The sequence below is a fragment of the Pseudopipra pipra genome, chromosome Z (assembly GCF_036250125.1).
Source record: "Pseudopipra pipra isolate bDixPip1 chromosome Z, bDixPip1.hap1, whole genome shotgun sequence".
NCBI lineage: Eukaryota > Metazoa > Chordata > Aves > Passeriformes > Pipridae > Pseudopipra > Pseudopipra pipra.
This window is the reverse complement of record NC_087581.1, coordinates 20,024,739-20,048,160: the sequence shown is the minus strand read 5'-3', so window position 1 is coordinate 20,048,160 and position 23,422 is coordinate 20,024,739. Positions and strand designations below refer to the sequence as shown.

The 23,422-nt window shown below is 41.6% G+C and overlaps 1 long non-coding RNA gene across 1 annotated transcript in view; it reads right to left on the bottom strand.

The window, feature by feature from the left end:
- Positions 1 to 18,669, bottom strand: part of LOC135407143 (uncharacterized) — a 40,739-nt gene extending 22,070 nt beyond the window's left edge. The window contains exon 1 of the long non-coding RNA XR_010426723.1: positions 18,414 to 18,669. This is a non-coding gene — a long non-coding RNA (uncharacterized LOC135407143). The remainder of the gene's footprint in view (positions 1 to 18,413) is intronic.
- Positions 18,670 to 23,422: the final 4,753 nt, after the last annotated feature.

The window sequence follows — 23,422 nt, the reverse complement described above, 5'->3', positions numbered from 1 at the left end:
AATTTATTGTCCTTTCTGTTCAGAAATACAAGTTCAAATTTCCTCTAACATGTGAATCCTAACTTAAATATTTTTGTTATAATGTTTATTTCTTTCTAAATCATGTATCTTTTCTTTGCATATGTGCTTTGTTGCCTAGGAGTATGTGTATACAACTACTGACTTGTGAAGAAATATAGAAGTAAAGCAATAAAAGTTTTAAAATCTTCAGTTAACAAGATAATTGCATTCCAAACAAATTCTATCTTGAAAATGTTATTTGAAAGATTATAAAATTCTTTTTGAAACTGTTCTCGCCCTGCTGAACTTTCCTAGAATTTAAGCATTTTAGGGGAAAAAAATGACATTTTCAAAACCGTTTAGACAGAAAGCCTCAGAGCTTTTTATCAGTTGTACCTGATAAGTTCACTAGACAGTATGAAATAGTGCTTCCTAATTTCTCTGATCATTCTATGATCAAGGGGTAATTCAAGTTGGTTTCTGCTCATATTAAGTTTAATAAAATATTTGCTTTCCTTGTCACTCAGAGTACCATTGGTATTTGATGTGGGAGTTCTGCATTATTATTATTTTTATTATTATCAAGAAGCTACTTATAGTTAATGAGCAGCCAGCAAAATACACACACATGCTTGCAGATGGCGTGCGTTTGTCTTTGAGCTGGAGTGACTTGGGCTTTGAATTCTCACCTAGTTAGGCTGAGCTGCCTTACACATGTCAAACTCTCGGCTGTCAACAAGACAGTGTTTTTTAGATGACAGTTGAAATCGTTTACGAAACATCCATTTTAAGTGTGGTGCAGCACTAAAGTCTCGTGGAAGAAAAATTTTCTTAAAATTATTTTTTGGATGATATTCCATGTCTTTTACCAATGGTTGAATAGCTATCGGGTTCGAACAACGTTGCAAGTATTTTTCATATTTCCATTTTTAACTTCTGTATTCTCACTTTACTATTGGCTGTAATTAGAATTGCTCTTTTAAAAAGTTTGCAAATGAAAAATGTTAGAGAAGTCCACCTGGATGCTTATCTGGATTCTACTGCCAATTGTTTGTAACAACCCTGTAGAGGATGATTTTGGTTGTAAAGAGTATTGTTGCAAAATACTACCAAACTCAGTGAGCCAAGGACAATATCTACTGCATCCTGTATGTTAGAGCTGTAGTGGCCTTGCTGTGTGTCTCAGTCTGAGGAGACTGGAATGTTTGCTAAAGAGGATGAGTTATGAGATAGACCAAACTCCTCTCTCTCAGCAATTGTAAATTCAAAATTAAAGGGCTTTAATTGAGGAAGTGTGGAAAAAAACCAGAAGAAATAACAACCCTTTATTAAAAGATATATGTATGTTGGCAAAAACAGTAACAGAACACAAAAAAACCCTAGACAGTGGTCCTAGAAGAAAAAAAAAAGGTCTGACTGAACACTTCTCTGTCCTTCAGCGCAGTCCTAATCGAGGCCTGCAGGGGGCGCTGTTGGATCGCTGGAGGTGCAGGACCCGCAGTTCTCGTCGTGGCCGGCAGGGGGCGCTGTTGGGCTCTGGCGGTCACCACGGGGGGGGGAGGGGCGGTCCCGGACTGCGGGAGAAGCCGAGAAGGAAATGGGGGACCCTTCCCTCTGTGGGAGGAAGGGGTAAGGAAAAACAGTTCACCCCCCCCCCAACAGGACTCACTGTGGTTCTCAGTTGATGGCACCCCAAAAAGCTCCTCCTTTTCTCCCAGCGAGCACAGAGACTCTCCGAGGAAAGCACAGCAGGACCGGGCTGGAGACAAAAAAACAGCTCGCAGGCAAGTTGAAGCCAGCAGTCAGGGCTGAACAGGACGGGAAGCCAGACAAACAGGCTTCTGGGCCTTCTCTCCAAATGCCTGCACGCAGACCCCTGCCTCTGTCCGAGAGAGAGAGCTCCACGGGATGCCCCTCTCCCCTCAGAACAGAGCCAGCCCCCCCTCCTCTCTCCCCAGCCTCTCCGATGGTCCATCAGCGAGGAATGCAGTCTGGCAAGCTAGTTCCTTTGTCAGGCTAATTACCTCCCTTCCCCCTTCCCTATTCGAAACTCTGTTTCTCTTACAGGGAAGCAGGGAAAGAAAAAATTCCTCTCTCAGATTTATAACCTATAACACTGTGATTTCCAGCCAGTCACCATTCAACCAATAAACGTATAAAAATGCAATTAAGAAACAGTTCTCTATATATTAATTTATACCTTCTCATGTTTCCTAGCAAAATTGCTTATTCTCAAAAATCCACAAGATTTGTGTGCTGTGAATTTCATGACTGAATATTTTGGGTTTCTTCCTCCCTCCTTCCCCCCCTTCTGTCTGGGTTGGTTGGTTGGTTGTTTTTTGTTTGTTGTTTGTGTGTGTTTGATTTTCATTTTGGTGTGTCTTTGCTTAGGGTTTTTGTTTGTTTAATTTTTATCCAAGTTCCATATTTTACAAATAAAAGATTATAAAATGATGATACAGTAACAAGCAGTCCATTCATAGGAGTGTAAAGCTGTAAATGGACCAGCAGTTTTCTGATACCAAAATTTCTTAATTACAAAATGTACAAGTACAATAAAGAGCACAATTTGAATGTTTGCCCACATGGCACAAAGTGCTTAGGATGATGCTGTATTTGTAAACAGTACATTATGTAGATTGGAACAATACAAAGCAATTCAATTAGTGATAGTGTGACCTTTTACAGCTTAAGCTCAAAAGTAGCAGAAGGAATTTCGCCTATAAAGAGCATTTAGCTATCTCTACTTTATTACTCTTTTCTAGCATTATCTAGATGCATGTGTCTTCTCCGTATTGCAGTCGAATTTGTATGTCTGAAGCCTTTCGACAGAGACATTACCCTTTCTCAGCTCAATGACATCATACACATGTCCTCAGTAATATAAGTTTAACCATCAAGACATTGATTTGGGAAACCACCAAGCTGGGCATCATTAAAATAGCATTTGCCACTTCACAGCGACTGCAGTAATGCATTATCTCCTCTGGTGCACCGTGCACCAGAGAACAGCATTGCTGCCTTAGTATCCTTCCTGTGGTGAAAATTGTTAAGGTGCCTGCTGCAGGTAGCAATGGTGTTGCATGCAATACTTCCCTTATCTTATTTCTTATAAACCTAGGCTAAGATGTGGGTTCTGCCAGAAACAAGGGGAAAGCAATTAAAAAAAATCTACTCACTTCACACAAGAAAAATATTTACAATTTAAAAATCAAAACTAACAAGTAACATGTGATCAAGATCTCAGTTTTATCTCTCTTTTATATGATAAAGTGCTCTGACACATTCTCATTATTCTGCTAAACTGTCTCAATAATGACTCAGAAAATTCCATCTGCACTTCCTACCCAGCAGCTGAGTTTTACTACAAGTCCCTTAAGAAGTAAAATTTTCCAGGTAGGCTTTTCTTAAAAAAAAGTTACTGTTCTTGCATTTGAATATCTTGTACTTACTTTGTTTTAAAATGTAGTGGTTGGCACATACAGTTTGTGGTTCTGAACAATATCCTCCAATATAACAAATACAGCCAAGAGTATAGTGTCAGAAAATGACTCATTGAGCGCAGGAGCCTGTTTTAATCATCATGGGAGAAAGGCAGCTTGCTATGTAGCATTGGATAGCCTTCAGGTACAGCTACTGAGCAGCTCTCAATGCTGTGAGTGAAACAATGGGAAGAAATCAGATAGGGGATTACAGGAAAGTAAAGAGCAGGAGATGGGAAGCGGCCCCAGGAGAGTCTGTGACTAGTGTCATGTTTAGTCACGCTATGTCAGCCACCTGGATTTCTGGGAATTTAATCAAGTTCCAGGAAGCCTGAACAGTTAGCTGGTTAAGCAGCAGTTCTGCTGAACCACCCCAGCAGCACCTGTAAGTGCAGAGGAGGTTAATGAGCACCTTTGGTGCCAAAGGGGCAGGAATCAAGATGAGTAAGGGAGGAAATTATGAACTCATGGAGCAGACTCATTAGAGAGCCAGGAAAAGGAAAGCTCTCATCCTGGAAATTCCCAGCTGAACACAGAGTGGGGCAGCTTTTTGCTGACTTCCCAGGACAAGAAAACCATATATATACATTGTCTTGAGGAATATTTCCATCCCATTCGTCACACATATATGTTCAAAGCAAGAATAGCTAAACTTTTTTCCCAATAAAGGCATTAGCTTGTGAGGGACTCTGTATTTTCAAGGGGAATGAAGGATACCAGAGGCACTTCTCCATGGGTTCCTATGGACCTTAGTCACTCCAGCACTGCCATTATGCTAGCTGGCTACTGACCTTCTTTGAGTCATGGACCAACTAATTCCTCTCCAGAGGAAACCCAGAGTTGATGAATAGAATCACAAGATGTTAAGGGGTTGGAATGGACCTTAAAAATCATCTAGTCCCATAGGCAGGGACGCCTCCCACTAGACCAGGTTGCTCAAGTGAACCTAGGTTTGAACACTGCCAGGATTGAGGCATCAGCCTCACTGGGTAACCTGTTCCAACGTTTAACGACTCTCACAGTGAAAAATTTCTTCCTAATATCTAACCTAATTTCCCCCTCTTTCAACTCCTTGTCCTTTCACTACATAAGAGTCCCTCTCTGGCTTCCCCATATACCCCCTTCAGATACTGAAGGGTTTTTATGAGGTCTCCACAAAACATTCTCTTCTCCAGGCTGAACAGCTCCAATTTTCTCAGTCTTTTTTGGTAGGGTGAGAACTTCTCTTCAGGATCTGTTCCACACAGCCAATGAGGATGTGAAGCTGTACAAGGGTTCATTGCTCAGCTTGCCAGTCTTTCACCACTATCTACCTACCTACCTACCTACCATGGGCTCCTCCACATCCCATGCATGCATGACACAGTGCTGCTTTCCTGAGACAAAACCACTATTCTTGCAGGTTGTCAAGGCTCTTTCTTTTAAATGCATCTGTCTTATCTTAAACCGGTACCCTAACAACAGCTAGCATGTTGCAGGGGCACAGAGGGCCAAGCTTAGGCTTTGGCATCTCAGATGCCCTCAAGACTCTATGGACCAGGCACCTCCCACAAGATGGTACAGCCAGCTTGGCACAACAAAGTACAACTAATGTGCTGAGCTGCGACAATTAACTTGTATTCCAGAAGTTTAATGAAGCGTTTTCTAAGGCCAGAGATGCCACCAAAAGGTTTGGTACATCTTTACATAAGTGTGCAAGCAGTACTGAGTCTGTGGTGAGAAGGTCTTCACTGTCCCACCTTTCCAGAACTGTGTTCAATGTCCCTCTTGTCTGGGCCTTGGGCTCTGTCTTGAGCTCAACAGATCAGGCAGCCCAGTTGCCATCTCCATGTCCTCATCACTAAAGATGAGGAACTAGAGGAATGGTCACCTCACCATTGACACCTTATCCCTCATGACTCTGATGAGAAGGTGTTACAGAGGGTGATCAAATCTCTGGGTGCAAATGAACTGATGCTGGGTGAGCCAGGCTTGGGGGTTATTTGTTGCTATGGCAGCTACACATGCATAGATGACAATAGGCACTTGCCTCCCATCTGAGAGGCAGGTTTCCTGAATGGTCCTTGTGACTGAGCTTGTATAAACCATTTAGCACTCTCCTGCTATGGCCCAGTGACTGCAGCATGGACATGGAGCTTATCAGCAGCTCCTCCCCAAAAACCCTGACTGTGCCAGAGTAGCATCATAAACATCTATCCCCTGTGTGACCACAATGTATTTTTTCAATCTTTATATCCATTAAGTCTTATATCCATTAAGGCTCCATTAAGTGTGATGCCTCTTCTATGGGAGTGACTTTTAAACGTGTTGCTCCAATTGGACTCCCAGTTCCCACCTTAGAGGTGGCCTTCCATCCTACTAAATTTTGCATCCTAGGTTGGCAATCTCACATGGTTAGTCCCAACAGTAACAGACACTGGTGTACACAACCCCAAACCTTCCCTATACAGGGAAAAGACCACCAGAGGTTGCAATCAAAAATGAGGGGTTTTTAGCAAGTGTGGCTGTGTTGGGGATAGCTAAAAACAGGTGAGGTTTGCAGATGTGGAAGCCAGAGCTACGCCCAATGTGGTGGTACCCCTCATCCAGGCCTGTCCCATCTCAGTTGAGCCATCTCAGTCTGAGGCCATCCCAGTGAAAGGGCTCTGCCATCATGTTCCAAGAAGTTGTGGATGCAAGTGAGGCAGGAAATGGTCAAACATTAGCTTTGCCAGGGAGCAAGGATGAAGGTGTGCTGCCTCTTTTTGGTGTGCTCTGCTGTGGCCCTGCACAGAGTGCAGCACTGATGAGGAGTGAAGCTCACAGGCACATTGGTGAATGAATATGAAGGGCTTTGCGACTGCGACCCTGACAAGGCTTGTTCTGAGTTTTGCTGCAGTCTCTCTGCTCCAGGGAGCTGATCACAAAGAGCATTAGCATGAGTCATTCCTCACCAGCTGATGGGAGGCTCCCTTCACGGATCATAAAGGCTGCATAGATGTAGCCTAAATGTCTCTGTAATCATCAGAACTCAACTGTCAGGTACTGCTATTGCTCCCGGCTTGTCATTTGACAGGGTATGTTCTTCTGCACCTGATTTTCCAATAAATTTGAACATATTTTTGCTAGCAGGTAGACAAGCAAATGATAGTGCTGTCCAGGGAGAAAGTCATGACTAAATCTTACTGGAATTCACAAAATTTGCATCCTCCTACTCAGTTCACTTTGCAGCTCTTTGTCACACACATACTCTGAGCTTACTGAATATAAAGAATGTGTGAAAAGAAGGAAGAGAGAGTGGTCACCACATCACCTGCTTTCACCTGCTGCTGAGCACCTCCTCAGAAGGGCCCAAGGACAGGAGGTGCTTACAACTGGAAAGCCTAGGGATCCAGGGTGGACCACACATCACAGGCAAGACCCTGTAGCTGGCTAGGTCAACTGCTACCCAGACAAATATCCTCATCCCTGATGCTCTGAAAGAAAGCCCCTCTCATCAAGATCTTGGCTTGCTGCTTTGCAATATGGGAATGACAATTTTCCTTCACACTAGTTGTTTGAAACAACAGCGTAGACTGCTAAGGTTGGGACAATGTTCACAAGTCAATTTTTCCCTGAAAATCTTTAATCAAAAAAACTCCTTCCTGCCAACTCTGCTATCGATCAACATCAAATCAATACTGTCAAATAATCCCTCCAAATTCATGTTTCTCTGTTAAATATGGGTTTGACCATTTCCCATTTTATAACAAAAAATGCACACCACGACTACTGTAAATAACATCTATTTGATTTAGATTGTTTTGAGGTGCCCTATCACTTTTGGGGGAGAGGTCATGTTTTGTAGCATCATTATAGGTAAGTAGAGGAGGAGGAGAACCAGGCGGCAGCCAGAAAAAAGGTCTGCACTAAATGTACTAGAGGTTGCATTCCGCTCTTCTGGGTTTGCTGGAGTAGAAGAGGGAGTCTCAGGAGCTTTTAGCAGTTTGAGTGGAAATGCACGAAAACTCTTTTTTTAACAAATGTTTCCTTATTTCATCTGTTAATTAATAAGTGATGTTACCTAGGTGTTAATTAAAGCAAAACAACCCCTACAATGACAGATCAGTGAAAAAGGATGTCTTCAAATCCCATCACTCCCACCTGTTCATACTGAGCTGGTTTTGCCCTACATAATTTCACTATTTCATTCTCACCTCTTCACTCATTCTGGCCTCCATAAACTTCAGAATTTTCTAGCTTGCATTTCTAATGAAAAAGAAATGGAAATTCTGAAGAGAAGGGACAGTCTTTTGCTATCCATTAGAACAGAGCTTTGCTGGATCATGGGGATCCTGATCCAGAAGCAGAACCTTCATAGCAGAACTATCATGCCATTGGCAATGACGTGAAAGGTAAGAAGAGTCACCCTTGTCTCTGGGCTAGAAATATTACAGCACAGAGTCTCTTCACAGTGCTGTGCACCACCCTCATGTCTGCAGTGCTGAAGTGCTCTCAGCAGTCAGTATCACAAGGCAATCAGCCTCTCCTCACTGTGGTCTCTACCCCATGGGTGCTGAAAAATAACCACTTAGCAGATGACTAAATATTGTCTTTTATTCTTGCTTTACAACCACAGGTCTAAGAAGCTACATCTCAGCTCTTACAGGGAGGACTTACATTCAAGGCCTTCATAAAAATTCCACTGCATTCTAAAGCAAGAGAAATGTTGTTATTTTCAGTCCTACTCTTTCTCACTGTGAAAAGTCGGATCTGTTGACATGCAAAAAGGCAAACATGAGTGATATACAGTTGTTGATTATTCCTTTGTTCACTTTTACTTTTGTTGGAAATACTCCTATAGTACTACATTTTTAGTCTCAAAAATGTTTGTTGCCAAATCTGATATGGACCTCATTGTCCAGACAATGACATTAATATTCCTCCTCTTCAGTCCAACGTAATATGGTATACTTTCATTTCCAAACACTTCAATGATCTTTCACTTCTGTCTTGAAAATCTTTTTAAAGTGAAGCTATAGCTTTTTCTGGAACATTAGCTTTCCATCTAAACCCTAGTCTAAGACCAGCTGTGGCCTTTTCATAAGTTTTCTCCTTTTCCGCGCAGTCTTTTTAGTCTCCAGCAGTGAAAAAAAAGCTGTTTGAATAAAACTGTAGGTTTCTTAGGTTGGTCTCATACGCAGGCCTTCAATGGTTAAGTAAAGGTAGTTCTTCAGTGTGCTGACTTCGTCTCTTCTGGGTTTTTCCAGCTGCTCAGGTGCTTGGTACACTCTGTCTTTCCTTTTTCTGATGCGGATGGAGCCTATGTTATTGAAAAACTCCATTGATGATTTACTAATTAGCCATTATTACCAGAATTGGTCTGACCTTACCTACTTTCAGTACTGCTCTTACTGGCTCTGTTCCTCCAGAGCATTCTCACCTATTTCCATGCAGAATGCACACAGAGGAACTTGTTTGGGTTATGAGTCAGAAGATAAGCCCATCTCCAAGCCTCCAGCAACAGCTCCTGAGGCTTAACTGTAATTTCCAATATTCTTTACAGTAATTTTTATTTTCTTCACAAGGTAGTTTGAGGGATCAGTATGTAAAAGCAGTAGAGATATTACTAAAATTTGCCTGGCATTTAGAGTCTAGGCTATAGACTATATGAAATATTTTACAGGCACAGGAATGTCCTGAATATCATTGTGCTTTTTCCTCATGTTGAGCATAGGGTGAATGTCAAGAGTCTCCAGCACAAACTAAACAGTGTTAGGAGGCTAAGTAAGGTTTCTTCCATCATGTACCTCTTTCTCTGACAAGGATGATGGAGGTTGGTGGGAAGCTGTTCTACCTTCTACTTCATGAGCAGCCATGCCAACAGTGTCATGACACAAAATAATGAAAATAACATTAACTTAAAGCAAGCACTAACCAACACAGGAAACCTCTCTGTTGTAGTGGGTAGCTGTACACTGCAGTCTCCCACAAACATGCTTATATGCTCACTAGCTCTGGTGCTATGTAGGAAGCTTGCCCACGGGAGTTGGTTCACTAGAAACCAGTAAGGTTACACCAGATTACAGCTGCGTTTGTCTGAAAGGCTAGGGCTGCTGTCAGAAGCCAAGAAGTTCAGACTGATGCCTCAGAGTTTTTGATTTTTTTTTTTTTATTTTTTAATTTTTATAGATTTTAGAAGTAGATATGTAGTGGACATAGATTTTAATGTATCGGTATTTCCAGTGGAAGTAACTACAGCAGCACATAACTCAGGTATCCACACTGAGGTTTCTACCAGCATGATTAACATGCATTCTTTTACTGTCTCACTGTATTATGTCTCTTACCAGTATTTTCCAGTAAAAGTAGCAGCAGTAGCTTAATGGTTGCACATACCAAACCCCGTCCCATATCAATCCCTCAAAATTCCGTTAGCTGTTTAGTCTTCTTTTCAAGGTGGAATTGCAGAAAACACCTTAACATCTGCACCAGGAGATGTAAACATGAGCAAAAGTGACCTTCAAGCCTGAAACTTTGGAGGGCCTCTAAGGACTGAATGTGCTCCGAGGAGGACGAAGATGATGAAAGAGGGGTCCCAAACTCCCCCAGACTCAATTCCTGAGGGGGTGTGCCGGGGGCCAGAACGGGACAGAACTGGGGGCTGGTCAAAGGGGGTTGGATGGACATCATTATGAAATTGTAGAACCTGTGCCCGAACATGCACGCGGTGGTTTGTATTCCTGCGGGCCAAGCACTCATTAAAACTTCTGCTCTTCTTATCATATGTCTATAATAAATTGGCCTGGAGCCTTTTTTCTCCTCGGTCTTTTGGCAACAGATCAAGAAGAAAATGGGTGCTATCAGAAAAGTTGTGTGCAGAGCACATGAGAGACTCCTGGTATTCGGAGGTTTCAGACAGGCGAAAGAGCAGAGTTTCTTTGAGACGCTCTGTTGAGTTGTTCATTCCATAGAACCTGTCTTATTTCTTCACACCCCCAAGCCTGCTGCCTTAGTGGACCAGCAGCACCCTGGGTTCAGGGCCAAAGAAGGAAGAATTGCATGTTTTTAAATAGTTACTTAAACCCTGCAGTTTAGGAATGTCACACCGCATATGTGTAGCAGCGTGGCAGCCTTAACATTTTGCTACCCAGATGAAAGGGAGGTGGAATTCCCTACGTGGAATAGACTACATCATATGTGAATATGACTACATCACTCTAATCGCAACATGATTTATCACAGATATTTGGGAAAGAATTTCTGTAAAACACATTTTTGCACTGGGAATGAACAATTTTCAAAATGGGAAGCATTTCTTACAGAAGGCTCACTGGCTTTTGCCAGACAGATGCACTTTATACTGGCTTTTTTATTATTTTTAGCATATCTTTAAGCATAATGCATAGTAGTTCTAACAGAACACTACAGACAAATCTGTTGTGTCATGTTGTCTCCAGTATTTGTAATACAGACCATGGAGACAGCTTGTACATGGACAATACTGTAGCAAAGAGGCAAAACAGTTTTCTTGTGAGGCATTGTTAAATATTGACAGCATAAAGCAACCCAGTTTTGAGTAGGTTGGACCATATTGTAGTGTTTGTAACAACACCTGTAATTTTCCCTATAGATTTTGTCCTAAGAGAAGATGGTGCAGTCATTATCCATTCCTTTATAAAGCTATAGCAATTTGGCACTCAGTCCCTCAGGTGAAGGAGAAGGTGATCTGTGGTCTTTACTTAGGCATATCCGTTTTTCAGGAAAGTACAGCTGACGATGACAGAAGGCTTCCCAATAGAGTACATAAATCAGGGACAGGAAAAATGCTCCAAAGCGTTCACAACATTGAAAACAATCCTCCTCAAACAAGGAATACACTCTTGTGGTTGTGACCAATATCCGGTTTCCAAGCAGATGCTCTTTAAAAGGGATGGAACAACTAGAAGATTGCAAGAGGCTGGCTTAAAAAAAAAAAAAGAGCGAAATTCAGAACTAGCTATAGTATTAGCATGGTCATCATGCAGGCCATCACCTGCATCAGTTGCATCCAGCAATGACAGATTAGGAGGCTCCATCCAAGATCCTAAAAATCCTCAAAAAAGACAACCAACTCTCCAAAGACATAAACCAATAATCAGTCTTTTGAGTGTGAGTACTGAGTACTCACAAAGAAAGAGAACAAAAGACAAATCAAATCATAATGCAGGAAGAAAGACTGACTTAAGCAAAGAGCAACTATAAAAGTTGAATCTAGATTCATGACCAGAATGGTCAAAGAAAAATGAGCCAAGTAGCCATATAGCTCCACAAAGACTTGGGCAAGTCTAGTGAACCACCTTCCATTAAGACAGAGCAAAGACAGGATAGGCAAAGAGGCTTCTGCCAGAAAACAGAATGGCATTTTAGCATATGTAAACAGGGAAAGCATGCCCCAATACAGTGGATACAAGCTGCGGAGAGAATGCTCTGAATGCTGAGGAGAAGAAGTGTACAAAAAAGGAAAACAAAAGAAGACAACCACAGAAACAAGCAGGGGTCCAAGGAGTGAACACTTGCGCACACAAGAGCTCAGTGCAGCACAAAAGAAACTACAAACCACAAACCACAAAAATGAGCAGAAGATGTCTGTAGAACTTGGTGTGCTAGCAGATGCAAGAAAAGGGTCAAAACTATGGGTAAACTAGAACCACAGAATAATTAGGGTTGGAAAGGTCCTCTGGAGACCATCTAGTCCAGCCCCCCTGCCAAGGCAGGGTCACCTAGAGCAGGTTACCCAGGAACATGTCCAGGTGGGTTCTGAATGTCTCCAGAGACAGAGACTCCACAACCTCCCTGGGCAGCCTGTTCCAGTGCTCTGCCACCCTCCATGGAAAAACGTTCTTCCTCATATTGAATGGAACTTCTTATGCTGTAGTTTGTGGCCATTGCTCCTTGTCCTGTTGCTGGGCACCACTGAAAAGGGTCTGGCACCATCCTCTTGGCACCTGCCTTTGAGATATTTATATGCATTAATGAGATCCCCTCTCAGTTTTCTCTTCTCTAGACTAAACAGGTTCAGCTCCCACAGTTTCTTCTCAAAAGCAGAGTACACAGAAAGAGGAAGGCTGGGATCTCAGGTAGAGGAAAAAGAGAAAAAAAATCTCTGCTTTTATTAAAATATATTACCCTAGCAAATCCAAAAGAAATATTCTTCTCACAGACAAGTGGCAAACTCAAGGTATAGCAGGAGGAACTAAATCTGTTCCATCAAGGCAGTCAGAAGGTTAGTAAATGACTGTTGTGTTTTGGGGGATTTTTATGGACAAGAATGCCTTCCAGACCTCTCACGTGTGATCACAGATAAAACAGTTTGGTTATTATAGGAGCTGACTCCTAGAAAATCAATTCCATTACACAAATAAAACAACTAACAGTGGGAGCCACAAAGAGAGTGGAAAAGCATATTGTATTGTCACAGAAGCCAACCATCGGATGAGTAGCATGATACTTCCTTAGAAATCAGGCAAGCTATTTGCCAGAGACCCCTAATGCTTCAAACAAAGCACTAAAAAGAGCTCAACATCAAAGGTCCTCAAAAGGACACATATAAACTGAGTTGAAAACAGCAAAACATGTTGGCAGCCAGTGCCAACAATGGATATTAATAAATGGCATTGAAGCTACTTCACCATATTTGGGATGTCAGTAGATTGACAGAAATGGAAAAGAATGACTTTTGGGGTAAAAACTAAGGACAACTTCCAGTGTTACCAGAAAAACATATAAGCAAGATTTCTAGGAAGTTGAATCATAGCAGATGATGTTCTGGCAGTACAGATGCAATAGCTAGGGGAAGGTTGATGAAAATCATGATAGAAATCCCCGCTGTCTTCTGTGAACATTCAGGGATACAGAACTGCAGTTGGAAGTGGTGACACTGAGCCACTGACCACATAATGTCTGTGACCTGGCCTTGGGAAGGCAGAATTAAGGAAACTCAAATCCACATTAAATGGATTCAGTTGGTTTACAGACTATTAGCACTGGTAAACTAGCTACGCTTCTTTCCCCTAGAGACTTTCGGTGAAAGTAAACGTTCGTGGTTACTATTACACAAATGAGTTATATGGGTAATTTAATGTGTCACAACTATCCCATACCTCAGAGACTAATTACCTACCCCAGAACATTGGAATCTGTATAGAAAAATGTGACAGAAAAGACACCTACATCAGAAGTGGCAGTAGGTGCCTTCTGTGTTGAATGTCGCGCTGAAAGAGGGTCTTGCAGGACCACATACATGTGAAAAGTACATGAGAAATATGTTCAGTTAGTCCAAGCATTGGAAACCTTCAAAGAGAAGGTGACCATGAACAATTAGCTTTTAAAAAACACATTATTGGAAGCTTTTGGAAAGTTTTATCACATGCTGTTGATATTGCAGAGCCGTAACCTATACAAAATACGCTTCAGGATACTGAGATGTACCTAGCTGGCTTCTTTTCCAAAGGGATATTGTGACACAAGGCATGACAGATGATCAAAAACACTACTTCATCATCTTGAAAGAAATACAAACAACTGTGTGGCACAGAAAACACCAATTGAGGTAGTTACGAGGCAATTTCAAGACAGCAGTGAGAAAGAGTCTGAGAACAAGCTATCTAAAAGAAAAAATTACAAGTGTCCATACCAGTTGTTCTGCTGGGAGAATGAACAATGAGAGTGAGGCATGATCTTCCTCTGAAGACTGGTGAGATGGGATGAGTGGACTATGGCAATATCATAAGTAAAAGCAGCCATATCACAGGAAAGGTTTTCTCCAAGGTGTATTTGACCCAATCTGGATTAAAATCTGGGAAAGCAAAGATACCATAACCAGCTGACCAAAATATCATGTGGTCACTTCTAATACAGGTGGGAAAATTCAAAGGCAATAAAAACAAATTACTTTTCTAACAGGCCTGTCTACATTGCAGAAGTGTAATCTTTCATTGCAGTCTTCCAGTGTGCTTCTAATAAAATCTGGTGCTCAGACTCCTAGGGACCAGAGACATGGACAACGTAATCACAGCAACTGTCCTGGACAATGCAAGGAAGACACAGAGAGCCTGCAATCTCATGGTGTGGTTTCACAGGGGGAAATAAAAAACTTCATTCAAGTTACCTGTTTCTGTGAAGTCAGATGCATCAGATCACTACTAGCGGAAGGGCAGATAGGGATGGGTATTTTATGTCCAGTAGAAGGTTTTGGGGTTACCACAATTTGCCACTTCTGCAGCAAAATTTACTGGAGGCATTTGATGTTCATTGTGAAGACCATAGCAGAAAGAATCACACAAGGTGGGGCTCCCATTCTTGTCTGTGGTGGATTCAGGGTTCAAGTTCTTTACCAAACAGCGAGGAAGCATTTTCAGCTGGGGCTTCCATATTGCAGGAGAACATCTTTAACCAGAAACTTTTTCCATGCTGAGATCCCTTGATTTAATCCCAAATTTGTTTCCTTTAATTTGTTTCCTCTGTTTTTCTGTTCTTTTTTGGGGAAAATTAGGAGAGGAAACAATTATTTTTGCTAAGGATAGGTTGAAAAAATATTGATGGGAGCAGTGCCTATGAAGGAGTGTCAGGCCATATGATATTGCCCCAAGCACTCTCTCAGCCTGAACTACTGCAGCCTTGGGGACATCCTAACTTAGATGGGCCTCTGCCTATTTGTTTTTCCCTGGGTACTTGTCCAGTGTCCCCTTAAGCCCCTGTTAACCTTCAGTAGTTACTGCTTTGTCACTCTGTTGTTTTATGCTTGTACGCTATCACTGTCAGCTTCCTTAAGGTTTTGCTTGATTTCTCTGTGTGGAGAGTTATAAACCAGCCTTTTCAGTAAAGAAAGTCCTTGAAGTGCACAAGGCTCATGGTCTGCAGCTACATTAATATATAGGAAAGTCCTTGTTGAAGACAAGAAAAATAAAACATTTTAGATTTTTCATTTTATCAGATCATTATATCAGCACCATCACTTCCAATTTAGATCCTATATCCACTAAAGATAGTTTTAAATCTTTATATACTGAACAGAAATTTACATTCAACAGGATGTATAATTAAATGACATTAATGTTTTCCTCATTAATTTCTTCAGTGCTCCTGGACATAAGTCTCAGACTGCATTTTTCTGGGATGTCCTGAACATTATCTAATGTGGAAGTATCTGTTTGTACTGACCACCACTTATTATCTGTAGGCATACAAGGCTCATTCCTAAGTCTACCCATAGAAAGCTCTAATAGCTCTAGTGATAGCCGGAGTGGGTGTGGGCTGAGCAAGGCTGGCTGGCAGGGTGTGCTCTTCCCCATACTACCCCATCTGCCACCACCTGTGCCTCTTCTCCAAGGGTAGGTTTTAGAATAGGGTTTGGACCAGCCCGGCATGAAGCATTAAAAAGTTATAATGCCAGAACTTGAGGAGGAACGTGACTGGGAGAGATTCAAAGCCTGGAGAGACTTATATGGAACCTGAAGGAGCTAATAATTTACGGACTTTCATGTTATTTCCCAGTTTTGTATCATGTTCAATGTACCCCCACATATATTCCTATGTTAATCCCTTTGGTTTGTATTGTTCAGGTCTTGTCTGGACTTGCCCTCACATTTTCCCATCAAAAGTTGTTTACCACCTTGTCCTCCCCTGCTTTCCCGTTCATCCCACACTGATTAGCTGACGGGTGCCGCAGTGCGGAGTGAGCTCCCATTGGTCCCCTTCCCCTAGATACTCCCAAGTTCCTCCTACCTTTCCCTCATTCCCCAATCCCATATTCTCCTGAGATGTCAATCTCATGCTCTGCCTCAGTTACTAGACCTCCCCTTACCCTAACCCTATATAAGTCCTTGTTCTCCTTCAATAAAGTGGGCATTACACCCTGACCTTCTACTGTGTCAGAACCCTCTGTGCAGTGTTGTGTCCCTATTCCTTTCTCCTTCGGGCCGTGGCAAGCACTGGCTGCCATTGCAGACATGGGGCACTGAACTGAGTTTATGACAAAGAGATGTTAATAACTATACTGGGGCACAATTTTTTTCTCAACTTGTGGGAATTTTTAGGCCTTTACAATTTTTCTCTATCTCATGTCAAGGCAGAGAGTTGAAATATCAGAAGCCAAGTCAAATGCTCTTCCTCTCCTGCCTTCTGCATTACGTTTTTCAAAGGTCTTTCACTGCTATTTTTTCTTTTATTTTTGGGAGGAAGTCATATGTCGTCTATGATCTGCTATCCCCTTCCCACTGCCCTCCAAAAGGCACCCTCTTGGCAGTAAACACCCATATCTCTGACTGTGCCCTCTCACCACCTCCCTAAAAACATTGTTGCTAAGCTGGTATAGGGGTACTCAACACTTTCCCTCTAACTGCTACTATAGTACCTAACCAGCATGATACAGCAAATGGTTAAATTTTTTACTTAAAAAACACTTAAACAGGATGTTTCAAATGTAAAGAATCTTTTCCATACATTTCAGGGCAGGAGAGCCTTCCACTGCGTATATTGTTACTTTAATTTTATCCAAACATTAATTTTGGATAAAACTCTGTTTTGATGGCTGCCTTTCTTCCAGGTAAAATGCAATGAAACTCCAGGACATACCTTTGTGAGAGAGGAGTAGCTTAGCTTTTGCACCCTATGACACAACTGACTGTAGAGGGAACTGACCTCATTTTCCAATGCTCGTTACTCTAGCAGGTCTAAATGAGGTTTAGCATTTTTGAAGGTCAAACCTTGTTATCAGAGACTCAAGCACAGATCCTGGATTTATCTTCAAATGTGTTTGTGCCCAATGTTTCCCTACAAACACTTATAGGAGGAGCTTTCACCAAGATGGCAGTGGAAATGGCTGAAATACTATTGGTTTTTTTCAGACTATGGCTATGTTATGAAGGAATCTATACTGCCATAAACTTCTCAGAGCACCTTTTGGATTTTTCTGGAGTCTGGTATGCCTTTCCTCTATTTATCTCCTTTATTGACTTCCTTTGATTATTTTTTCCAGTTGATTTTCTTAAATTTAAATTAACTTTGTTGAATTCCTTAATGCTCTATCTCTTCACAAGAAAAGGGGATAAAACCATTACTTCTTGTTTTGTTTCCATCACCAAAGTAGTTAGAACTGTCATGTCTGTAGTGGGCTTATACCTACTCTATTAAAGCAAGATGCAGTGTCCCTTCAAAGACACAGAGTAGTTTTATTCAAAATATATGCGTTAAGCATAACAACTCCTGACATATGCTCTCTTTGCTCGTACTGCTAATGGTGGACGGTATATACACCTGAAAGAATACAAATATTTAACATCAGTGAGGAATGTCTTACCATCCAGGTGGGGGTGTGCATCATTTAGTTGTGATCGAATGACATTCCCTTAATATGTTGCCTTCTTTTTCATAGCTCATTTACATCTGAGGCAGATTGTAAGGGAACCCCCCTTTTTCCTCAAAGAAAGTTGTCTTCCTCTTCAAGAATGCTTTTGTACATTGCTACCTCTGCCATGTCTTTGTACTGCTGTGACATCTACAAACCCTGGTCAAGGCCCATGACACTCTGGTTCTTGGGCCGGGTAAGCGTATCAGATCCATGTACCTTATTTCTTTGCTCTCATTATGTCTCTGTTAATGACAGAATACAGCAGTCGAGTTAAGACTTCTAGGCTGCAACTTCTCTTGCCCCAGCAATGGCAGCAGTAAGAGTCAGCTAATATTATTATTGCAGGATCTGGCAGTCTTTTGTTGCACACTGGGAACCACAGTGCCAAGCAGTGAGCAAGCGCAGAGCAAAGGCACTTTCCCCTTTCAGGAACTGCAGCAGAGAAGAAAGAGGAGGGCTTGGACAGATGAAAGAGCACTGGGAAGCAGTAGGAGGGCGCTGTCTAAACAGACAGTATTCATAGTCAAAACAGCACATAGGCAGCCTGTCAGGTTGTCCATGGACAACTGCAAAAATGGCAAAACCAGCTGTACCTCCGCAAGTTGCCTTCTGATTCTTCCTCAGTCATCACTCGAGTACACAAAAATCAACCAGTAAGTAGAAACAGAACCAAAAGTCCATTCCTGTGGATGCTGTTGGGAACAACTGAGCAGGGCTGGTACCCAGGGATGTCCTGAGCAACCTGACGCCCCAGACACCTTTTCACCATGAACCCCACTCAAGAAATACCCCAGAGAAAATAACCATGGTCCTAAAAAGTCTTCTGGGCACCTGAGTTGACAGCTATCAGGGATGGGCAATGCCCTAGAAAGTTTTTTCAGTGACACCAGGAATAGCAGAACAAATAAGGACTTTATTCATTGATGTTTGTTCTGTGAAATCTCACACTGATGCAACTTTTGGCAAATGCATAGTTGAGTCAATTCACTTTTACTTCAGGTAAATAGCATTTATTTATTTATTTTCCATGCCTGCAAATTAAAAGAATGAATCCACTTTCTTGTTTAGCCCTGTATGATAGGTCCAATCAGCTTATTCAGAAGCAAGAAGTGATTTTTGCAAATCGACACGGCTAAGTTTTTGAGCCAACTCTATTTCTGCAAGAAGTCCTAGAAGACTGAAATTGCAACATGAGATGGGCAAAAGGGATGACAACAAAATAAAAAAATACAGTAACTGGAGATTCAATAAAAAATCTGCTTAACACAAAACGACTTTGTGCAATGTTTCTGATACCTTGGCTTAGTGCTGTGGCTTAGCAGGCAGCATGGGAAAGCACTTAGCCTTGCATGCCTAGCTCTGGCACAGATCAGTCCTTCATGTAAAGAAATCCCTGGAAGAAGTTCAAAGAGGAGTGATGGCAAAGACAAGCAAATGGGGACCCCTTGCCAGACATGCTGTCCTGGCAGATCCCAGCAGGGACAAAAAGTGTGCATACCATAGATAAATAGCATAGTGTCACTTCCACTGCAGGGCAGGTGTAAAACAGCATGTTCCAGCCTCTTCCAGCTCCTCCACTGTCTTCAAGATCAATGAGGGAGTATCAGAATTCAACATGAGGGTGCTGCACATCCCCTAGCAGTGATGCATTTCAAACACAAAAGAGAGCTCTGTTGTTTGTATGCAGGGCTGCTGGGCTGACTGCAGCAGTGCATGCTCTCATCTACTAACTCAGTCTTCAGCAGATTTTTCATTTATTTGCTCAGAACTATTTAACTGCTGTTTTTAAATCTCACATTCACAAGATTTCAGCAATTGAAAATACTTTACACCATTTTCATCTCCCTGCTTCATTTCTATGTTGAAAGAACATGTACCTCATATCCATTATTGAACACTGGAGACAAGAATGGAATCAAAAAACAGAGAAGCTAAACCTAAATAAAATATACTCAACACTATTTCTGTTATAGTCTTGCATAGCTCAGAAAGATCCAGTGGAAAATTGCCCTGTGATACCCAAATAATGCTCTCTAGTGTTTAGAAATCAGAAGTTAAGGAAGATCTTTGGCAATGTTTTGTCAGCAGATAAGCTGGCTAAACATTAACTTCTTTTTTTTGCAATACCTAATCAGAGGTTTCCATTCACACAGCTGCTCTGTACTCTGAACCTTGAGTTAATGTGTCTCTGTTTTACAGGAAAGCTTTGTTCATGCTGCTTTTGGGCTCTGCAGACTTCACAATGTGACCTCCTTCTGCCAACTTGGGAGGCAACCTAATGATGCCTTTGCTTAGGTCATGTTAGTTGGTGAGTTCATGTCAGGTCCAATGCTTAGCCTGTTAGGAATGGCTTGTGGATTCCAAAGTAAGTGCATCATTCTGAAAATAGAATTTTACTGACTGAGAGGAAGCATGATTTGGAAATTCACATTAAATAGACAAAAATATTTCCAAATCCCTGTATAGAAGTGAAGCAAGTCTGAATAAATTATTTTCCTGGAAAAGCAGACCCAGCCAGTAGAGTATCTACAAGTTATCAAGAGTCTTCTTCCATGAAAAAATCGAATAGAAAATCTGACATTTTGGTGTTTCTAGATAGTATCAATGTAGTCTGGTTTTTTCATTAAATAAGACAGACACTAGTTCAATGCTGTTATTTAAAAGTACTAAGTATTAATAAGGAAATAGAGATAAGGGGCACAGTAGCAGCAGAAGTGCTAGATTTGAACTATGAAGACAATTTTAATTTTGGTATGTTAGAATGTTTTATGATTTTTCAGCAGTGTGGAACAGATGCAGTTAAACTGGTTGTGGGACATATGTAGTGTTCAAGGGTCAGAGCAGCTCATGGTTGGCTCTCTGGTCTGTCGTGGAGTCTGGTCAGCATAATGAGTTGAACAAAACTGCAGGATCTGAAGGAAAAGCAGCATCTAATAATATTCTCTGTCCATCCTGGCCTGCCTGAATTCTGGGAACGTTTTGTGGGCTGTGCTGGGCCACACAATGGAGCCATGTTCCCTCTTCCTCTGCTAGATTCTGCAGCTCTGGGACTTGCTGAGCTGCAATGAGAACTTGGGGCAAGTCTTGCTTTCAGTGTCTTGGATATCTGACCCTCGTGTTGAAGTGTGCCTCTGCAGACTTAGCCTGTCTCTTCTGTGTCCTGAGAACATAGTTTTGTAATGTTTTTCCTCAACTCCTCTTAGACATTTAATTTTCTAGGCAAGAAATATAGCTGGTTCAAAATTCAGTGAACAATCCGTATCCTACACAACAATTCATCTCATACTTAACTGTAACTTTAGCACTGACCTGAAGGGGATGTGAGCATATACCCAACTTGCTGTCCATGCTAAATTATTTTCCTGAGCAAGGACTGACAGAAGGATCAATCCTGAGCTGAACTGGGGCCTTTTCAGATTTTATTTCTTAGAGCTCAACTGTTTTTTGATGTTGTTTAGCCTAAAAAAAAAAAAGCAACAGTACAACAGCACTGCAAGAATTTATTTTAGAACATAAGAAAAAATGTATTTTTTATATTCTGCCATAACTCAGTAGCAATTGAAGGGATAAAGCTCAGTAAAATAATTTATGTCCAGAAAGCAGAGATGAACATTTTCAACTCAAAAAGTGAATGGTTTTTTGACTCACAAAATGTGAGAACTCAAGGGTGATAACTGAGGCTGCCTTGTGGTCTTATTGCAGCCTTCACGCAAAAACTCCTGGATAAATTAACTCTCCTCACATGCAGTCTAAGGCAGTGAAGCCTCTGTAGAGGTCCTTGCAGTACTGCAAAGCAGTCTGGTGAACATAAGATTAGGAGTTACATTTATTCTTCCAGTTGTGCAGCTCCAAGCACACATAGACATTAGAAAAGCAAGGGACAGTAGCAGAGTACAGGGTCAAATGCAGCCGCACATTAAGAATGCAACACTACTGATTACATTAACTTTGGATTTGAGTGCAGATAAAGATACCATTTTCTGATTGCATTACAGCTGTGGCCAGGACAAGCTCTCCACCAGCTCTCAGAAACCACAATTCTAACCTGAGGACATAAATTTTAGGCTCATGCAATGAGGAACAGTAACACAGAAGCTTCCCCTCTCTCTCCACATCCTTTGTGTATGCACCATACTGTTGAGGCACAGTGTTGCTTACAAGTATTGCTGCAGTATTGCTTACAAGCTGTTTGTAAGTGTGTGGACCCCTACTCCTGTTCCAGGCACAAATCCTGATAGAAAAATCTCAGTCCTGTGGGTGTAGGAGGCAACAGAACCTTGATATGGAGCCCACCTCTGTCCTGCTGCCCTGCTCAGTTGCCTTTCCAGCCCTACATGCCACCCGTCCTTAGGCTTTTTCCAGGGGTACTGAAGTCATCCAATATCCCTCCTGTCCTGACCCTACTAAAAGCAGTTATCTCCTGAGCATTCTTCCCTTATGGACCTGTAGAAAGTCTACCTACAGCCTATTTCCCCTCACCTAGGTGGATTTGCTTCTCTCTAGGATCTTTCTGTGCTCATTTAAGAGATTAAGGAAGTAATTTCTTCCTAAGAAACTGTATACAGCTTGACTCATAAATCCCCTGTGACTCACTGCCCTCATAAGCACATTTCTTTTACCATTTTTGATGTCAGCTACAGTCTACATTTTGTTTACGTGTGTCCCAGGCTACCGATATGCAAAGCATTTCCAACATATTGAAGCAAAACCTGATAACTTCTTAGGATAAAGCGATATAATCTGATTTTTTTTTAGTGTCTCAAGAATAGTAATCATACATTACTCTGCAGTAAAGTCATTATATAATCACGCATCTGTGGAAGAAAAATTCCCATGAACCTGATGGTAAAGGGATGACCCATTTTAGCTGCCTATCACTTCCACATGAAGCAGAAGGGCATGGCTATATTGATCAAAACTACCTCTTCCAGGAAGGCTGGTGAGAAAAAGTAGCCCATGGATGGACCCTGGTTTGCTTAAATAACATTCAGTATGGATGGGCTACATCATTATGAATATATATATCTGTTTAGATTTACCTCTGTGGTCACTGAGAGACAGCGGAAGCATATAGTATCATGTGCAATTACAGACTTCGTCTTTCTCTGAGTGGGAGGAGGCAGCACAGCTTTCATTAAACATCTTTTTATCTCACACTAAGAACCATATATAACTGATCAATAAACTGGAAAGCAAAATATCTTTTATTCAAATTAATAAAACTTGAACTGAAGCATAAGCACAAAGGGTCAGACTGTGATGTCCTCGTGGCCAGAGAACAGCACTAAATGCAGTGTGATGGAGGCAAACAGCAAAGACAAGGGAGCTAAGGGATTAGACAGTGTCATTAAAGCACCAACGTGAGGCAAAATCACAAAAAACAGAATGAAAGAAGGACAAGGGAAGAGGAGAAATCTGATGAAGTACTGTCAGGGTTGTATGGAACGGGGTGGATTTTCCTCTGCAGAAGTGTGTGAGAAATGTTTGGTGATATTCAGTGCCTTGGTACACTGACCCCCAGCTCTCAGTGGACTTTCACGAAGTTTCCACATTTCAGATGAACACATCTGAAGCTATATGATATGTTGCTATG